General features: G+C 40.8%; 1 protein-coding gene and 1 long non-coding RNA gene across 2 annotated transcripts in view; one reads left to right on the forward strand and one right to left on the reverse strand.

Moving 5' to 3' along the window:
* The window catches only part of SLC16A10 (solute carrier family 16 member 10), a 170,196-nt gene that overhangs the window by 60,149 nt on the left and 93,006 nt on the right, over positions 1 to 17,041 (forward strand). The gene's annotated exons all lie outside the window — the stretch shown is intronic.
* LOC125634276 (uncharacterized) lies at positions 1,337 to 11,171 on the reverse strand. The gene is made up of 2 exons (XR_012667446.1): positions 9,675 to 11,171; positions 1,337 to 1,621 (listed from the first exon to the last, which is right to left on the reverse strand). It is a non-coding gene; the product is annotated as an uncharacterized LOC125634276 (long non-coding RNA).

Genomic DNA, 17,041 nt, shown 5'->3' on the forward strand with positions numbered 1-17,041 from the left:
TTACTTGGTGGGTATTTCTGCTTTACATTCTCCTATAAAAGGAAGGCCATTTTTTCTGTTCCAATGACGGATTTTTATTTTATTTATTTTGGGAGAGATCCCATGCCACTACGGGAGCTGAATCTAATGGATCCATCTTTTGAGCCTATAGCATGTTCCTTGTTGCATCTCTCCGTAAAAGTAACATTGCCGGAAACAACAGCTACAAATGTTAGTTACTGACCCCACATGTAGTTTTCTATAAAGACAGTTTTTTTAATTCCTCCCCCTAAATATCTGACTAAAGTGTCAGATTTCCATCTTAATCAAGCTATCTACTTGCCAACCTTTTTTCCGAAGCCTTGCTTTCGTAGGAATGAGGAAAGGCTCCATATTTTGAATGTCCACTGGGCGCTGGCCTTTTACTTGGACAGGACTAAATGATTTAAGTTGTCTCCTCAGCTGTTCATTTCCTTTGCTAACAGAATGAAGGGTCATCCAGTCTCCTCTCAGAGAATATCTTCCTGGATTTCATCCTGCATCCTGTTGTGCTATTACCTTACTAAGGTTCCTCCACTTGAGAAAGTCTCATCATATTCCACGAGAGCATTGAGTCAGGTAACCATGAGTGATATTTGCAGGGTTGCAGCCTGGTCATCAGTACATACTTTCACTAGGCATTATGCTATCTCCGAAGCCTCGAGAGATGATGCCAGAGTAGGGACAATTTGTTGCAGTCCCTGTTCAGGTAGAATCCAAGCTTTCCACCTTGTCCACTGCCTAAAGTGGAATGGACACGTACAATCACTTGAAGCAAAAACATTTACTAACCTGTTCTGTAACTGGTTCAAGATACATTGTACATGTCCATTCCACAACCCAGCCTCCTTCCTGTCTACATTAGAGTCTGATGGGATTCTTATTAGAAGCAACTATGGGAGAGTTGGCTCCGACCCGTTATACCTTTGGCTGACCACATTAGCACATAGAGGGCACATGTGCTGCTCTGATGAGTACTGCTATGGGAAAATATGGTGCAGTGGGAGTGCACACATCTGAAGTGGAATGGACATGTTCAACACATCTCAAAAAACAACAATTATGGAACAGGTAACTGTTTTTACTACATTAATATCTTGTAGAACTCTTTTCATTTTAGCTGTATTGGCTACATTATCTGTCACAACTTAGTCATGTGAATTTTACAGTTAAAGTATATGAAAGAGTATGTCATTACAAATTGTAGCCAAATCTACAAGAATGTGGATGACCAAAACAAGTCTTCCCTTAGCAATTATTGTAGCACTCACAATATTCAGTGTCCATACTGCCCAAACATACGCATATGCTCAACAGGTAGTTTTTGAAAACATTTAATATTCTCTCCTTAAAACATGTCAACCAGAAGATGTCCAGCTACTGCAAGCTCTGATGGAAGATTGTAGTCTGTTCAAAGCATTTCATCTTGCTTGAATGCAGGTTCAATATATCAGAAGGCAGTGTCTAGACTATTTGCTTATGAATTTTGTGTGCTCTCACAATAGAGGACATTAACAAGGTGAAGGAGCTAGTCTTTTTAATGTAGATGAGCTCTTCAGGTGTGAAACCTCTTCAGGAAAAGCTCCATGTCAAACTTAAAATCCTGTTAACAATTAGGAAATTAATTAAAAAGTACAAGACAACCTCTTTTTACATTCTTCTCATAGCCTTAAATTGCTAAAGACCTATCAATACATAATCAGATATAAATTTAAAAAACTTTGATTTAAATCCAGTTTTATTAGTTACTTTTATTTATGCTGTTCAGAGATTGCATTTTTTAAAAATGCTTTTAGTTACCATTTGGCCTTTGGGAGTACTGTCATCATTTTAATAAAATGGAAAGTATTAAGGGAGACTATGCTAGGTTGGGGAGGACGCTTAAGGAAATTGAGGCTCAGGTGATCTTTAGTGGGATTCTGCCTGTTCCTAGAGAAGGGCAACAAAGGTGTGACAAGATTATGACTATCAATAGATGGCTTAGGCAGTGGTGCTATAAGGAGGGCTTTGGGATGTATGGTCATTGGGAGGCATTCATGGATAGAGGACAGTTCTCTCGGGATGGACTTCATCTGAGTAGGGAAGGAAATAGACTTCTAGGATGGAGGTTGGCACAACTGATTAAGAGAGCTTTAAACTAGGAATTTGGGGGAGATGGTTGGGAGATGTCCAGGTAATCTCCACGCCAGAATTTAGCATAGAGTGGAAAGAAAATGAAGTAAGAGTGGATACAGCTGTAGGTAGGAGGAAGGGCAGTGTAGATACAAGTCTAATAGGTTATACTGGTAGTAAAATAACCGTGCCTAATAGGGTACAGAATGTGAGTGAGGCCAAACAGCAAAAATTAAGATGTTTGTACACTAATGCAAGGAGCCTAGGTAATAAAATGGAGGAACTAGAGTTACTGGTGCAGGAAGTGAAACCAGATATTATAGGTATAACAGAGACCTGGTGGAATAGTAGTCATGACTGGGCTACAGGTATTGAAGGGTATGTGCTGTTTAGGAAAGACCGAAATAAAGGTAAAGGTGGTGGAGTAGCACTGTATATCAATGATGAGATAGAATGTAAAGAAATAAGAAGCGATGAAATGGATATGACTGAGTCTGTCTGGGCAACAACTAAATTGGGGAAGAAAACTATTAGAGCCTCCCCTGGGATAGTGCTTGGGGTGTGCTATAGACCGCCGGGATCTAATTTGGATATGGATAGAGCCCTTTTTAATGTTTTTAATAAAGTAAATACTAATGGAAACTGTGTGATCATGGGAGACTTTAACTTCCCAGATATAGACTGGAGGACGAGTGCTAGTAATAATAATAGGGCTCAGATTTTCCTAGATGCGATAGCTGATGGATTCCTTCAGCAAGTAGTTGCTGAACCGACTAGAGGGGATGCCATTTTAGATTTGGTCTTGGTGAGTAATGAGGACCTCATAGAGGAAATGGTTGTAGGGGATAATCTTGGCTCAAGTGATCATGAGCTAATTCAGTTCAAACTGAATGGAAGGATTAACAAAAATAAATCTGCAACTAGGGTTTTTGATTTCAAAAGGGCTGACTTTCAAAAATTAAGGAAATTAGTTAGGGAAGTGGATTGGACTGAAGAATTTATGGGTTTAAAGGTAGAGGAGGCCTGGGATTATTTTAAATTAAAGCTGCAGAAGCTATCGGAAGCCTGCATCCCAAGAAAGGGGAAAAAATTCATAGGCAGGAGTTGTAGACCAAGCTGGATGAGCAAGCATCTTAGAGAGGTAATTAAGAAAAAGCAGAAAGCATATAGGGAGTGGAAGAAGGGAGGGATCAGTAAGGAAAGCTACCTTATTGAGGTCAGAATATGTAGGGATAAAGTGAGACAGGCTAAAAGTCAAGTAGAGTTGGACCTTGCAAAGGGAATTAAAACCAATAGTAAAAGGTTCTATAGTCATATAAATAGGAAGAAAACAAAGAAAGAAGAAGTGGGACCGCTAAAAACTGAGGATGGAGTGGAGGTCAAGGATAATCTAGGCATGGCCCAATATCTAAACAAATACTTTGCCTCAGTCTTTAATAAGACTAAAGAGGATCTTAGGGATAATGGTAGCATGATAAATGGGAATGAGGATATGGAGGTAGACATCACCATATCTGAGGTAGAAGCGAAACTCAAACAGCTTAATGGGACTAAATCGGGGGGCCCAGATAATCTTCATCCAAGAATATTAAAAGAATTGGCACAAGAAATTGCAAGCCCATTAGCAAGAATTTTTAATGAATCTGTAAACTCAGGGGTTGTACCGTATGATTGGAGAATTGCTAACATAGTTCCTATTTTTAAGAAAGGGAAAAAAAGTGATCCAAGTAATTATAGGCCTGTTAGTTTGACATCTGTAGTATGCAAGGTCTTGGAAAAAATTTTGAAGGTGAAGGTAGTTAAGGACATTGAAGTCAATGGTAAATGGGACAAAATACAACATGGTTTTACAAAAGGTAGATCGTGCCAAACCAACCTGATCTCCTTCTTTGAGAGAGTAACAGATTTTTTAGATAAAGGAAACGCAGTGGATCTAATTTACTTAGATTTTAGTAAGGCGTTTGATACTGTGCCACATGGGGAATTATTAGTTAAATTGGATAAGATGGGCATCAATAGGAAAATTGAAAGGTGGATAGGGAATTGGTTAAAGGGGAGACTACAACGGGTCCTACTGAAAGGTGAACTGTCAAGTTGGAGGGAGGTTACCAGTGGAGTTCCTCAAGGATCAGTTTTGGGACCAATCTTATTTAATCTTTTTATTACTGACCTGGGCACAAAAAGTGGGAGTGTGCTAATAAAGTTTGCAGATGATACAAAGCTGGGAGGTATTGCTAATTTAGAGAAGGACAGGGATACCCTACAGGAGGATCTGGATGACCTTGTAAACTGGAGTAATAGGAATAGGATGAAATTTAATAGTGAGAAGTGTAAGGTCATGCATTTAGGGATTAATAACAAGAATTTTAGTTATAAGCTAGGGACGCATCAACTAGAAGTAACGGAGGAGGAAAAGGACCTTGGAGTATTGGTTGATCATAGGATGACTATGAGCTGCCAATGTGATATAGCTGTGAAAAAAGCTAATGTCATCTTGGGATGCATCAGGAGAGGTATTTCCAGTAGGGATAAGGAGGTTTTAGTACCATTATATAAGGCACTGGTGAGACCTCACCTGGAATACTGTGTGCAGTTCTGGTCTCCCATGTTTAAGAAGGATGAATTCAAACTGGAACAGGTACAGAGAAGGGCTACTGGGATGATCCGAGGAATGGAAAACTTGTCTTATGAAAGGAGACTCAGGGAGCTTGGCTTGTTTAGCCTAACTAAAAGAAGGTTGAGGGGAGATATGATTGCTCTCTATAAATATATCAGAGGGATAAATACCAGAGAGGGAGAGGAATTATTTAAACTCAGTACCAATGTGGACACAAGAACAAATGGATATAAACTGGCCACTAGGAAATTTAGATTAGAAATTAGACGAAGGTTTCTAACCATCAGAGGAGTGAAGTTTTGGAATAGCCTTCCGAGGGAAGTAGTGGGGGCAAAAGATCTATCTTGCTTTAAGATTAAACTCGATAAGTTTATGGAGGAGATGGTATGATGGGATAACATGGTTTTGGTAATTAAATATTCATGGTAAATAGGCCCAATGGCCTGTGATGGGTTTTTAGATGGGGTAAGATCCAAGTTACCCGGGAAAGAATTTTCTGTAGTATCTGGCTGATGAATCTTGCCCATATGCTCAGGGTTTAGCTGATCGCCATATTTGGGGTCGGGAAGGAATTTTCCTCCAGGGCAGATTGGAAGGCCCTGGAGGTTTTTCGCCTTCCTCTGTAGCATGGGGCACGGGTCACTTGCTGGAGGATTCTCTGCTCCTTGAGGTCTTCAAACTACAATTTGAGGACTTCAATAGCACAGATATAGGTGTGAGGTCTTTTTTAGGAGTGGTGGGTGAAATTCTGTGGCCTGCATTGTGCAGGAGGTCAGACTAGATGATCATAATGGTCCCTTCTGGCCTAAATATCTATGAATCTATGATAAAACAAATATAGCACCCCAGATGCATGAGTCTTATTTTTTTAGTAAATACTCTTTATTTTACATTCAGACAAGAAAATATGAAGTACAAAAGTTTGGAAATTATTTTCCATGTAGCTCTTAGTAGGCTACAGCCAGAGTAATTCTAGTTGTTGCTTCTTGGGAGCTGGGGTGTGAGGTCTCCAGCTGGGTGGGAGGTGGAGGGAAGACAGTAGATGTGAAGGGATGTATGTAAAGGGATCCTTGCATAATTTTTTCCTCCCAAGAGTGCCTTACTTGAGGTTTTACCATTGGAGAGGATGATCCCTTTTTGTTCTTAACCCACTTGATACCATGTCTACACTGAAACCCTACAGTGGCGTAGCTGCAGCTGTGGCACTGGAGCATTATCATGTAGATGCTTCCTACATTTAGAGAAGGGGTTTTTCTGTTGATGTAGTTAATCCACCTCTCCAAGAGGTAATACCTTGGGTGATGGGAGATTTTTTTTCATTGACGTAGTCATCTTTATACAGGGTGTTAGGTCAACCCGACTACAATTCTTGGTGTGCAAAATTTTTCACAGCCCAAGCAAAGTGGCTAGCTTGATTTAATTTTTAAGTGTACACTAGCACTGAGACTTGTAAGGTCAGTAATGTCAGCACAGCGTGGAAACGTATAACTTTTCCGTCACACTATTTAGCCACAAGTGATAAGATAGTACTACTCTGTTTTGAGTCTTTATTTCTACATTTGGGTGCTTTTTGCTTTCCTGCCCCCTTCAGTTCTCTATTTCATTACTATTCTTAAATATGAAGAATTAAGTTTTTCATATATAACTATTTGTTTAAAGCCTTCACTTTCATTGTAAGTTTTTTCTTTTAGTAATGTCTGAAGATGCTCTAACTTTCATCTTAAATTTGAATGAATTGAATCTTTTGAAAGGGAGGAAATAGCAGCATTGCCTTGAGCCAAGGACAGTGTTGGCTGGTGCTGTGCAAAATTCATTATGTAGCTTTTGCCAGTGAACTTCATTCCTGACCTGAAACATTCCTGCTGTCTCAGCCATGGCTTCTTGAGTGGTGATTGCTGAGTTTGACTAATTATTATTTAAGAAAAATAACTTATTAAATCAAATTCTTGTCTTGATTAGTTTAACAAAATGATAGACATTCTTTGTATTGTAAAGAGTATTAAACTGCTTTCTTTACTGGTAAATTATTACTTTTATTTTAGGTCATTTTTACTGGATTGTACATAGGTTATCAGTTAGATAAGGATTACTTAAGGTTACAAGGGGCATGTTACATTCCAGTGTGTAGTTAATTGGTAGGCACTGCAGGAGGCTTATATTAAGGTTTTGTCAAGAATGCAGTAGAACACAACAGCACTAAATAAACTGTTGTGCAGAGCTGTCTGAATCTATATCTTAAGTAGAAGAGCAGTTAGATTAATTAGGAAAATTTGACATTTAGGAATGAATGAATTAAATCTGACACATGAAAGAGAGTTGAATTTGAGTTGGTTTGAAATATAAATTGCTGTATCAGCATACTGTACCGGGTTGTGGTGATAAACCCTATCTAGTAAAGTTTTTAGTTTTTGTTTTAAGGTGTAGTCAGTGTAATTGGAAATTGCTCAGAGCCAAATTGTAGTAGTAAAAAAGAAGTATCTAATTTTTTTGATGTGGCCATGGGTATGGTCTGTCACACTGAAATCTGTCCCTCAGCATGTAATCTAAAGGGTATTTAATTAACACTCATTTTGCATTGTTTTTTCCCAAACTGTATTCCAAAAGATGTATTGACAATGTATTCTAGCAGTGTATTTCCCTTTCTGGCAGCATATATTCAGGTCCCTATTCTGACAGGAACTTCCCATCAGTAACTTTTCCATAATGTGTACTTCAGTATTTCTTAGGTTCTTAAGTCTGCCAGGTACCTAGGGTGAAATCATCGGGGCCAAATTCATCCCTGCGTGTGAGGCTTAATGACTCTATGAAACCTATGCCAACAGAGCCCCCTAGTGTAGATGCAGTCTACACTGACAGAAGGTATTTTTACCTCCCCAAATGATGTTAGCTATTTTGACAGAAGCACTCTTCCGTTGAAAGAGCTGCATCTACACTGGGAGTTTTGTCGACTTAGTTATATCGTTCAAAAAGTGGGGTGGTGGTTTTTTTTTTTTAACATACCGATATAACTTTAGATGTAGACTAAGCCTCACTGGAGATCAGTGCTTAGATCAGGGTGGAGACTTTTGCACTTCTATTATCCTGTGGTTTGCTGGACGGCTAGCTTAGCCTCAAAAACAGATTAGAGCAGCCCTGATGGCTTCCCTAGCTTGTGTTTCAGCTGCAGCAGTATTTGTGGGACATTCTGGCAGCTGCAAGGCTGATAACTGGGCCTTAGGAATGCCCTGGCAATGCTCTTGGCACACTGAGATGTCCTTCAGAGGGAGGTGCAGATCTAACTACACCAAATGTATGCTTATTAGGGGTTCTGTCTATGTGTGGGGGAATGGGTATAGGAACTGTTACAGTGGTAAAGGGCCACAATACACTAATGAATTCAGCTGATACAGAAGAGAGGCTTTTTCCTGGGGCCTTGTCATGATATAAAACTCCTCTTCTTCATGCTCATTAAAACATGGGTTAAAACAACTGAAGCATTAGCTGGCTGTGTTGTGGCTTGGAGCCTATGCTGCCACATGGGCAACTCATGTAGCATCACACATTAGTCTGTCTCTTATTGAGTATTCAGAAGACTTTTCATTTGAGTTAGTTTAACAATTGAGAAGACACTTCATCTGTCAAGACAGAGCCTGGCTGAGCTCTTTTATGTATAGGGCTCTATCAAATTCACGGCCATGAAAAACACGTCATGGACCATGAAATGTGATCTCCCCTGGTGAAATCTGGTCTTGTGTGCTTTTACCCTGTACTATACAGATTTCACAGGAGAGGCCAGTGTTTCTCAAGTTGAGGGTCCTGACCCAAAAGGGAGTTGCAGGGGTGTATCGCAAGGTTATTTTAGGAGGGGTCGCAGTATTGCCACCCTTATTTCTACACTGCATTCAAAGCTGTCTGGCCGGAGAGCAGCAGCTGCTGACTGAGGGCCCAGATCTGCAGGCAGCAGTGCAGAAGTAAGGGTGGCAATTCTGTACCATGCCCATCCTTACTTCTGTGCTGCTGCTGGCGGCGGCTCTGCCTTCAGAGTTGGGCAGCCGACGCTCTCCAGCTGCCCAGCTTGGAAGGCAGTGCTGCCACCAGCAGCAGTGCAGAAGTAAGGGTACCAGCACCGCAACTCCCCCACTACAATAACCTTGCAATCCCTCCCATCTCCTTTTTGGGTCAAGACCCCTACAATTATAACACTGTGGAATTTCAGATTTAAATATCTGAAACCATGAAATTTACTATTTTTAAAATCCTAGGACTGTGAAATTGACTTGATGTTGATCTCAGCAAAGATATACTTGTGAATTACTATAGCTATGTAACTTTAATAAATTCTATGAACACTTTAATTCTATGTAAATTCTATGAACTTTAATAAATTCTATGTAATTCCCACACCTCCTGGTTGTGGTGGTCTGTCACATCAAGTGGCACCAAGACCATTTAGAGAGATTGAGTCTCCTCTACAGCCTTAGCTAAGGACCATGTGGCTTTTAGCTCATATTTTTTAGGTAAAGAAAGCCCTATGTCTTCTCTTATATTCCATAAATCTACATGGTCATGTTGAGATCACAAACAGTAGTTTTCTGATATTTCGATTTTTTTTGTGCTCTAGCAATTCAAAAATATTTTTATGAATACTGCCAGATATAAATCCGATATTCTTATTAGCAAGCTTTCACTTTTGTTTTAAGAAGTTGCATTGTTATTCTCTGTGCATGCTTATGTATGTGTGTTTTAAATCAATTACCTCATTTTAATGAACTGGGGCAAGAAACTCCCAGCTCCAACAGTGAATTTTTCTGTGGTCTTGACCAAGTCACTTAACCTCTCTACCTCAGTTACTATTTCTTCTCCTTATCCTAGGCACGGGGTTGGGTTGTCTCCGTCCCCCCACTTTGTCTGTCTGAGGTGGCACTAAGGTAAGATCTACTTTGCTTACCATCTTCTTTGATGCAATGCATCCATTGCTTCCTTGGCTTTCCTTAGGATCTCTGTCTTACCACCCTTTCCAGCTATCTATCTTGACTAGGTCCCCTTCATTCATTTTCTGCATGTGTCCAAACCAGGAAAGTCACACTTTCTGGATTTTGTCAGCCCCGTCATGGCCTTTCTTCCAATCTAATACTTTCACTTCAAAATCTGTCTCTTCCCGTAACTCCTCTTACGGCATAAAGACTTCTCATCTCAAACACTGTAGGTAGTTGAAGTTGCCATCTATTTATCACCTGTGCTTCTTCACCATACAGCATTGTGAGGCATAGCATTGTTCTGTATAGTTGGGCTTTTAGTCTCAGAGGCATATGCTTGTTGTACATAACCCCTGAGATGTTGTTCCACACACTTCCAGCACTCCCCAGTCTGGCCTGTATCTCATGTTCAAGTTCGCTGCCTTGCGTGACCCAGCTGCCAAGATATTTGAACTAGTCAGTCTGTATTATGTATTGGGACCAGGATAGATTTGCACCAATCTTCATGAATTCTCTTGTCTTGTCAAATGCCTTTTTCACCCAAGACTTTCAACTGGTCCACCATCACTTCATTAGGTTCAACTGCCTTACTGTTCTTTATTTTCTGGACTGCATTTCTTACCACCTTTTCTGTTATGTCAGGCTCTGGTACCACATTAGGATATCTGACCGAAAGGGATTTGCCTCATTTGAGAGAGACTCCAAGTATTTTTTCCACTTCTCCTTTATTTGTTCAGGTGTTACTAGCAGTCTCCCTGATCATCGTTTTACAAATGTTAAAGTACCATCCTCCTTTTCCTTTTGAATCTCATTTTTTGGACTGCTATAGATCTTTTTGCCAGCCAGCTGTAGGTTTTTTACAAGCTTTCAGTATACAAGTTGTCTAGGGCACTCTTTGGCCTTCTTCACTTCCCGCTTCGCAGTTTGCTTTGCTTCTTTTTATTCATTTTCAATTACACCTGATGTAAAAAATTATTCTCTTTATATGCCATTTTCTTGTTTAGGATTGCTACTTGCACTTCATTGGTCTACCATAACTCCTCTCTTTACCTTCATCTTCCCCATCTTCATTGTGCACAAACCTCTTGCACCACCAGAATCCATATTCTTTTGACATGGTTCCACTTCTCTTCAGCCAATGCCAAATATGTTTCTGGACACTTACCTCATACTGCTTGCACAGACTTCTCTGCCACACTTCTCCTTAACTTCCCATGCTTGAATCTTGTTTCTTTTGAGCTTAGCTCCCTCCTTGTCCAACACCTACCTTTGCCACAAAAAATTTGTGTTGCACCTCTCATCTTTCTAGGTATCACTTTGCAGTTCATAACTTGACTCTAATGAGATTTCCTCATCAACATCATATCAATCTGGCTTTTGTATCCACTGCTGATGTATGTGACCAAATGACTCACCTCTTTTGGAACCATGGCTACTATCCATTGACAATACACTTGTCTAGTAGTGCTTTCCTTTCCTCTTTTGTAGTGCTGAGGCTGCATTTTCCTGAACGTATTTCATACTCCCTTCTGTTTTTGTCTGTTTGGATTCAGATCACTCAGCACCAACAGCAGTTTCTCAGGGGCTGCTGTATCTGTTAGTGCCTGCAAGTCTTGGTGGAAACTCCCCTTCTCTTTTTCATTACATTCTTGTTGAGGCACATGTGCTGATATAAATAGGATGCATTCTTTAACTTGGACTCGTACAACCTCCAGTCTGTCACTAACTCTGATAGCTTCAAACACTGTCTTCCTCAGCTCTCCTCTCACTACCTCTCCAACTCCGTCATGCCTCTTTTTGTCACCTGCATAGATGTGTTTGAAATCCAAGCTCAACTTCTTTGTGGAGTTACACGTCCATCATGTTTCCTGTAGTCCCAGAACATTGCTACCTCTCCATAATATCATATCTGCTACTTCCATATCTTTTCCCTGTCAAACTGGATACATTCAGTGTTGATGTTTTCATGATATGGGACTTCTTTGGCTGTGCAGATTACTGTTTTCAATCTGACTCTCTGCTCTGACTGCTAGTCCCCTTGACCCCCTAAAGGACAGTTCAGATGCTGTCTGCCAGAAATCCTGTTGGCCCAGGACTGCTAGGCTTGAGAACTTCTGGTATAGGGCAGAAATGTCTTTCCACTGTTGGCAATAGTCCCTGGTGGAGAAGTATACAGGCCAGTCTCGTTCCTCCTTATAACTGGTATCTACTACTATCCTTTGATAACTTGCCACCAAAAGAAGAAAACTGCTTGCATTGACGTAGTCACCTTGCACCAATAAGTACTATAGTGTATTGGTTGACATCCCTGATGTACACTAGAGTGAGAGGGTCTTTTCCCCAGTTAGACTAAGTACATGCCCATTCTCTTCCCACTTTGTTGCGATAGACCTGGTGGACTGCCAAAAGGAGGTACTGGTGTCATTGTGGCCCAGCACCAGGCTTCATTTAACCCATGGATGAGTGTTTGAGCTCAGAGTTTTCCTTCTTCTAGGTAGGCTAAAGGGCCCTACCTATCTGGTTATTCTAAAGATGCCAGATACCTGTCTTTCACATCTCCACTGGTAGGTGAAGGCAAGTGATGTGGTGACATGGCAGTCAGAGGCTATCGTAGTTGCTAGTCTTTTTATAGGCATTCTGTGCATTGGGAGCTTATCCTCAGTCCCACCCGAGCCATAGCAGTCCTTTTGGGAAGCTCTACCTCAGTTACTACATATTTAAAATTGGGATATTTACTTAACCACCTCACAATGATGGGTTGATTCGTTACTGTAGGTATTAATCTAATTATTGTATCTTCTTAGAATTATATACTTGGCAAGTGATATTTTTACCAATTCAATCCTTGTATAGAATATTCAACTATCTTCTAGGAAATAGTAGAAAACTGCAGTAGTAAAAAACTTATATCCCGTACATTTTTTCTTTACTTGATAAGACTCATATTATTTTCCCCTGTGTGAAATTAAACTCTTTGACCATCAGTTCATATTGTATTTAAAAGAAGAAAAGTTGATTCTAAAGAAATAAAATGGACAAATGAAAATCTTAATTCCAGGAGTTAAGTCCCTTTTTCTAGAGGGGAGTGAGGAAGAGCAAATCATGCAAATTTTTTCCACACGAAATTCCTATTAAACTGAAAGGGAGTTTTATGTAATAAGGTGAGCAGGTAGGATTTGGCCCTAGAAAATTAAGCACAGTTCCTCCTCCGTCCATCTCATTTCTTGGACATAAAGGAATGCATTTTTCTCCCCTTGTGATTACTGATTACTTTGAAGTTTAGCTTGTGTCATGGAGAATAGAACTAGGGATAGAGAAGATCAACCTGGCCCAGACCCTAAAAATCTGCACAGTATTGAAAATGATTTGAGGAAAAGACAACTTCATTTTGAATGTTCACTTTGTTTGGCATACTACATAGTCCTGGCGTAGAACTGCCAGTGTTAGATATAATATCATTATATTTCTCCTTCATTAATTTTGTTGCTTGTACCTTGACGTCTAGCCTAGAGGTGGGCAAACTACGGCCTGCAGGCCACATCCGGCCTCAGGACTCTCCTGCCTGGCTCCTGAGCTCCTGGCCAGGGAGGCTCGCCCCCAGCCCCTCCCCCGCTGTCCCCCTCCCACGCAGCCTAAGCTCACTGTGCCGTTGGCGCAATGCTCTGGGCTGCGGGGCTGTGAGCTCCTGAGGCAGCGCAGCTGCAGAGCCCGGCCTGACCTGGTGCTCTGTGCTGCGCAGTGTGTGGCTGGCTCCAGCCAGATGGCGTGGCTGCCTGTCCTGGTACAGCTGTGCCGCCAGCCAACGGTGCTCCAGACACTGCAGTAAGGGAGCAGGGGAGGTTGGACAGAGGGCCGGGGAGTTCGGGGGGTGATCAGGGGCCCGGGGTGTGGATAGGGGTCGGGGCGGTCAGAGGGCAGGGAACAGGCGGGTTGAATGGAGGCAGGGGTCCTGGGGGCGGGCAGTCAGGAAGAAGAGGAGGGGTTGGATGGGGCAGTCAGGGGCAGGGGTCCGGGGGCTGTCGGGACAGGGAGCAGGAGGGGTGGATGGGCTAGGGGCCCACAGGGGGGCAGTCAGGAATGAGAGGAGGGGTTGGATGGGGCGGCAGGGGGAAGTCCCCGGGGGTGATCAGGAGACAGGGAGAAAGGGTGGTTGCATGGGGCAGGGGTCCTGGGGCGGGGCAGTCAGGAAGGAGAGGGGTTGGATGGGGCAGTGGGGGGCAGTTAGGGGTGGCGGGTCCGGGGGTGGTCAGGGAGAAGGGGTGGTTGGATGAAACTACCTGTTTCACTAGAGGAGTATTTGAGATGCAGCAAATTCTGCATAGACACATAACAAATCTTGTAGCATTCTTTCAGTATTACAATGGCTTTTCTTCATGATACTGTGTTAATGTTGCAATGGTGAAGTTTTAATTTTTCTTTTTCATAGGAAAATTAGGTCTACTCAGTTCTCAAAAATATTGGGCTACCTCTAGAGAATATATTCTTTTAAAGTCTATTTTTCTAACTGTACCTACAGTTACAAAACTGCAAAGGAAGAATATTTTGTAAAAAAGAATACAAATAAAAAAAAGACAAAGGATTTTGAAAGGGGTTCATTTTTGGGTGTTTGCCAATTGTCTTTCATATTCCCTAAATATTTTAGTGTTTATCACTTTACCTAGATTAATCTATTGTTATTCACTTGCCAAAACTATGATTTTTGTTAGCATTTAACTAAGTGAAATTACTTGAAAGGTGCCATTAGAAAGAATCCACGTAGAAAAACACTTCTTGTGCTCGTTGGAGGCTCTCACTAGCATCAAAAACTAATCAAAAGCTCAAAAAATGTTCTGGTAAGCTCTTAAAACAGGAGTCCAAAACTCTTATGTAATATGTATGTATAATAGTACAAAAAATGTCGTGAGCCAATCATGCTGCTGGCTCAGTCACTCCCACCTTTTTCCACCAATACCTGGGCTTTTCAGATTCCCAGATTGTTGCACTTGAAAGACACTTTGTACTTTACATGAACAAATTTAAAAAAAAACATACCAAATGCACTGTTTTAGGATACAATATTTTTCTGAAGTACTGAATTAAAATATGCTTTTAAAAGTTATTTCAAGGTCATAGTGTCATTATGTACTATTTCTGTACAACAGTTTTAGGGCTTTTAGTAAAATTAAGTAAGAAAACTGCTAGCTCAGTCAGTTATCTTCCTAACCTAGCTGAAAATATCCAAAAGAGATTAGGAAGTTCTTATTCAGTACTATGGGAATCATTCACAAGACAATGTCTGTTAGATGGATTTAGGATCCTCTTTTTCCGTTGCATAGCAACCACACATGGCCTTGCTTCAAGTAAGGCAAATTGGAAGTGTTTTTCTGTAGGGGTGCAATTGGATTAGTGGCAGGAATAATAAACTGATATAAATGGACGCGGGTTTTAATCATCATCCAAAAAACGGTGGTAAAAGTGCTGACATGACATCCACCTTACAACTTCTGCTGTTGGTAACACCAATAAGAAAAATGCTCACAAGGTTTTCTAGTGTAGATTCAGCCCTCATGAGCACTGCACTCAGTCTCTTGCCCAGGGTTTCCACGTACGCTGAATTTTACAGAATTCTTTTAACTCTGATCTGAGCACAAATGCAGCTCCGCCTCCAGCATTTTTACCACTGTGTTTATAGTAGTAGTATGGCTGGAACGGTGCCAGTACTAGATCAATACTGAGAAAAGAATACAGAGAATATTAGGGAAAAGGTCTAAAGAAAGGTGGAAAAACTCCTCCATGGTACAAACTCACTCTAAAAGACGCTATCAGTTGTTGCCCAAAAGCAGATTAAGTTACATTTTTTGTTTTCATTTATTTGTTACAGTTTCAACATTTATAGGATAAATGTATTGCCACAGATGTTGTAAGCGGTTTTCACTTTACACCAAGGTTTACACATTTCTTGAGTAAAGTACCTCAAAAGTGAATTTTTAATATAAAAATATTAAAAAAATAGAAGCAGTCCCCATGCTGCCAGACTAATGTGCCTCAAAAGCCTGACTTAGTGGGACCATCTCTAGAAATCAAGATAGTTTAGTGTTCAAGATCATTACATTCTTGACCTCTCTGCTGAGACTATCAACAAGGTATCACAATGATTTGTCCATGACATGGATACCAGTCCACTGGGGAAAGCACCGAACCATCATATAGTAACAATTTCTGGTCACTGCCAACTTGGACTTTTATTTGATGTCTCAAAATTAAAAACTCTTTATCCTGTCCTAACAATCCGCTGAGCAACTCATCCCTCCCAAATTATTTTAGAAAAGAATTTTCAAAAGTGTGTGTATAACTATTTGGTTTTGATTGCTTATTTCTCTCATTTCACACCATAAGTTACAGCTAGCCGGTAAAATCCTATACAAGGATTGAATTGGTAAAAATATCAGCGGTGTATAACCAGATGTTAACCATGTTTTTGACTTCTAAACTACCACACTAACTCTGTTTAAATCGGTGCATCCTGGAAAAATAGGGGCACTCCCCCATAGTGCCCTTGAAGGCGTATTCAGAGAGAGACACCAACAGCCCATAGGGGAATAGACTACACTTTCCACAGAGGAAACCAAAAGTAGGAAGACTCCAAACAATGGCATATTGAGGTGGTCCTTTCTACACTGCAAAAACTATTTTAATATTGAATTTTACATATACTTTATTCCTTGTGGGGTATGTCTTTTAAATTGAAACATCTCCGGTGTTTCATTAGTAATAACAGGCAACATATTCTGTTCTATGTAGGTTCTTGTACTACTCTCATCACCATAGTATCTTGGCATCTGCCAGTAGTGCATTAAGCAACATGGTTAACAAAAGTCACACATGGTTCATTTTCCCTATCATTCTCTCCCCAGTGGGGAGATCTTTGTGTGCAGTGTAGTGTTTTGGCAGCTGTATGCACATTTTAAAAAAGCTGTGTGTTTACATTAGGGAAGGCAAGGTTGAAGAAATGCATTTTGTGCTTGTAGAGGAAGGTTGTAAGGTCTTTGGTAGTTTTTAGTTCCTGTGGGAGTTTGTCATAAATCTGGAACTCACACCTGGAGAGCTTTGTCTTCTGCACAGACAAGCTTTAACCATGAGGTGGAAAGTTCCATTGTGGTCAAAGAGCAGAGTTGTCAGCCACAATCCTAATCTGTGGCCCTTTAGGTGATCTTTTAGATATTCAGAGCCCAGGCCATTCAGTACCTTGAGGATAACTTGGCTTGATTGCTCTATGGGAGCTGATGTAGCAAGGGGAGCACAGGTTTGATGTGCTGTCAGTGATTTGTTGCTGAAGAGGTGCATTGCCACATTTTGAATG

The sequence above is a fragment of the Caretta caretta genome, chromosome 3, assembly GCF_965140235.1.
Source record: "Caretta caretta isolate rCarCar2 chromosome 3, rCarCar1.hap1, whole genome shotgun sequence".
Lineage (NCBI taxonomy): Eukaryota > Metazoa > Chordata > Testudines > Cheloniidae > Caretta > Caretta caretta.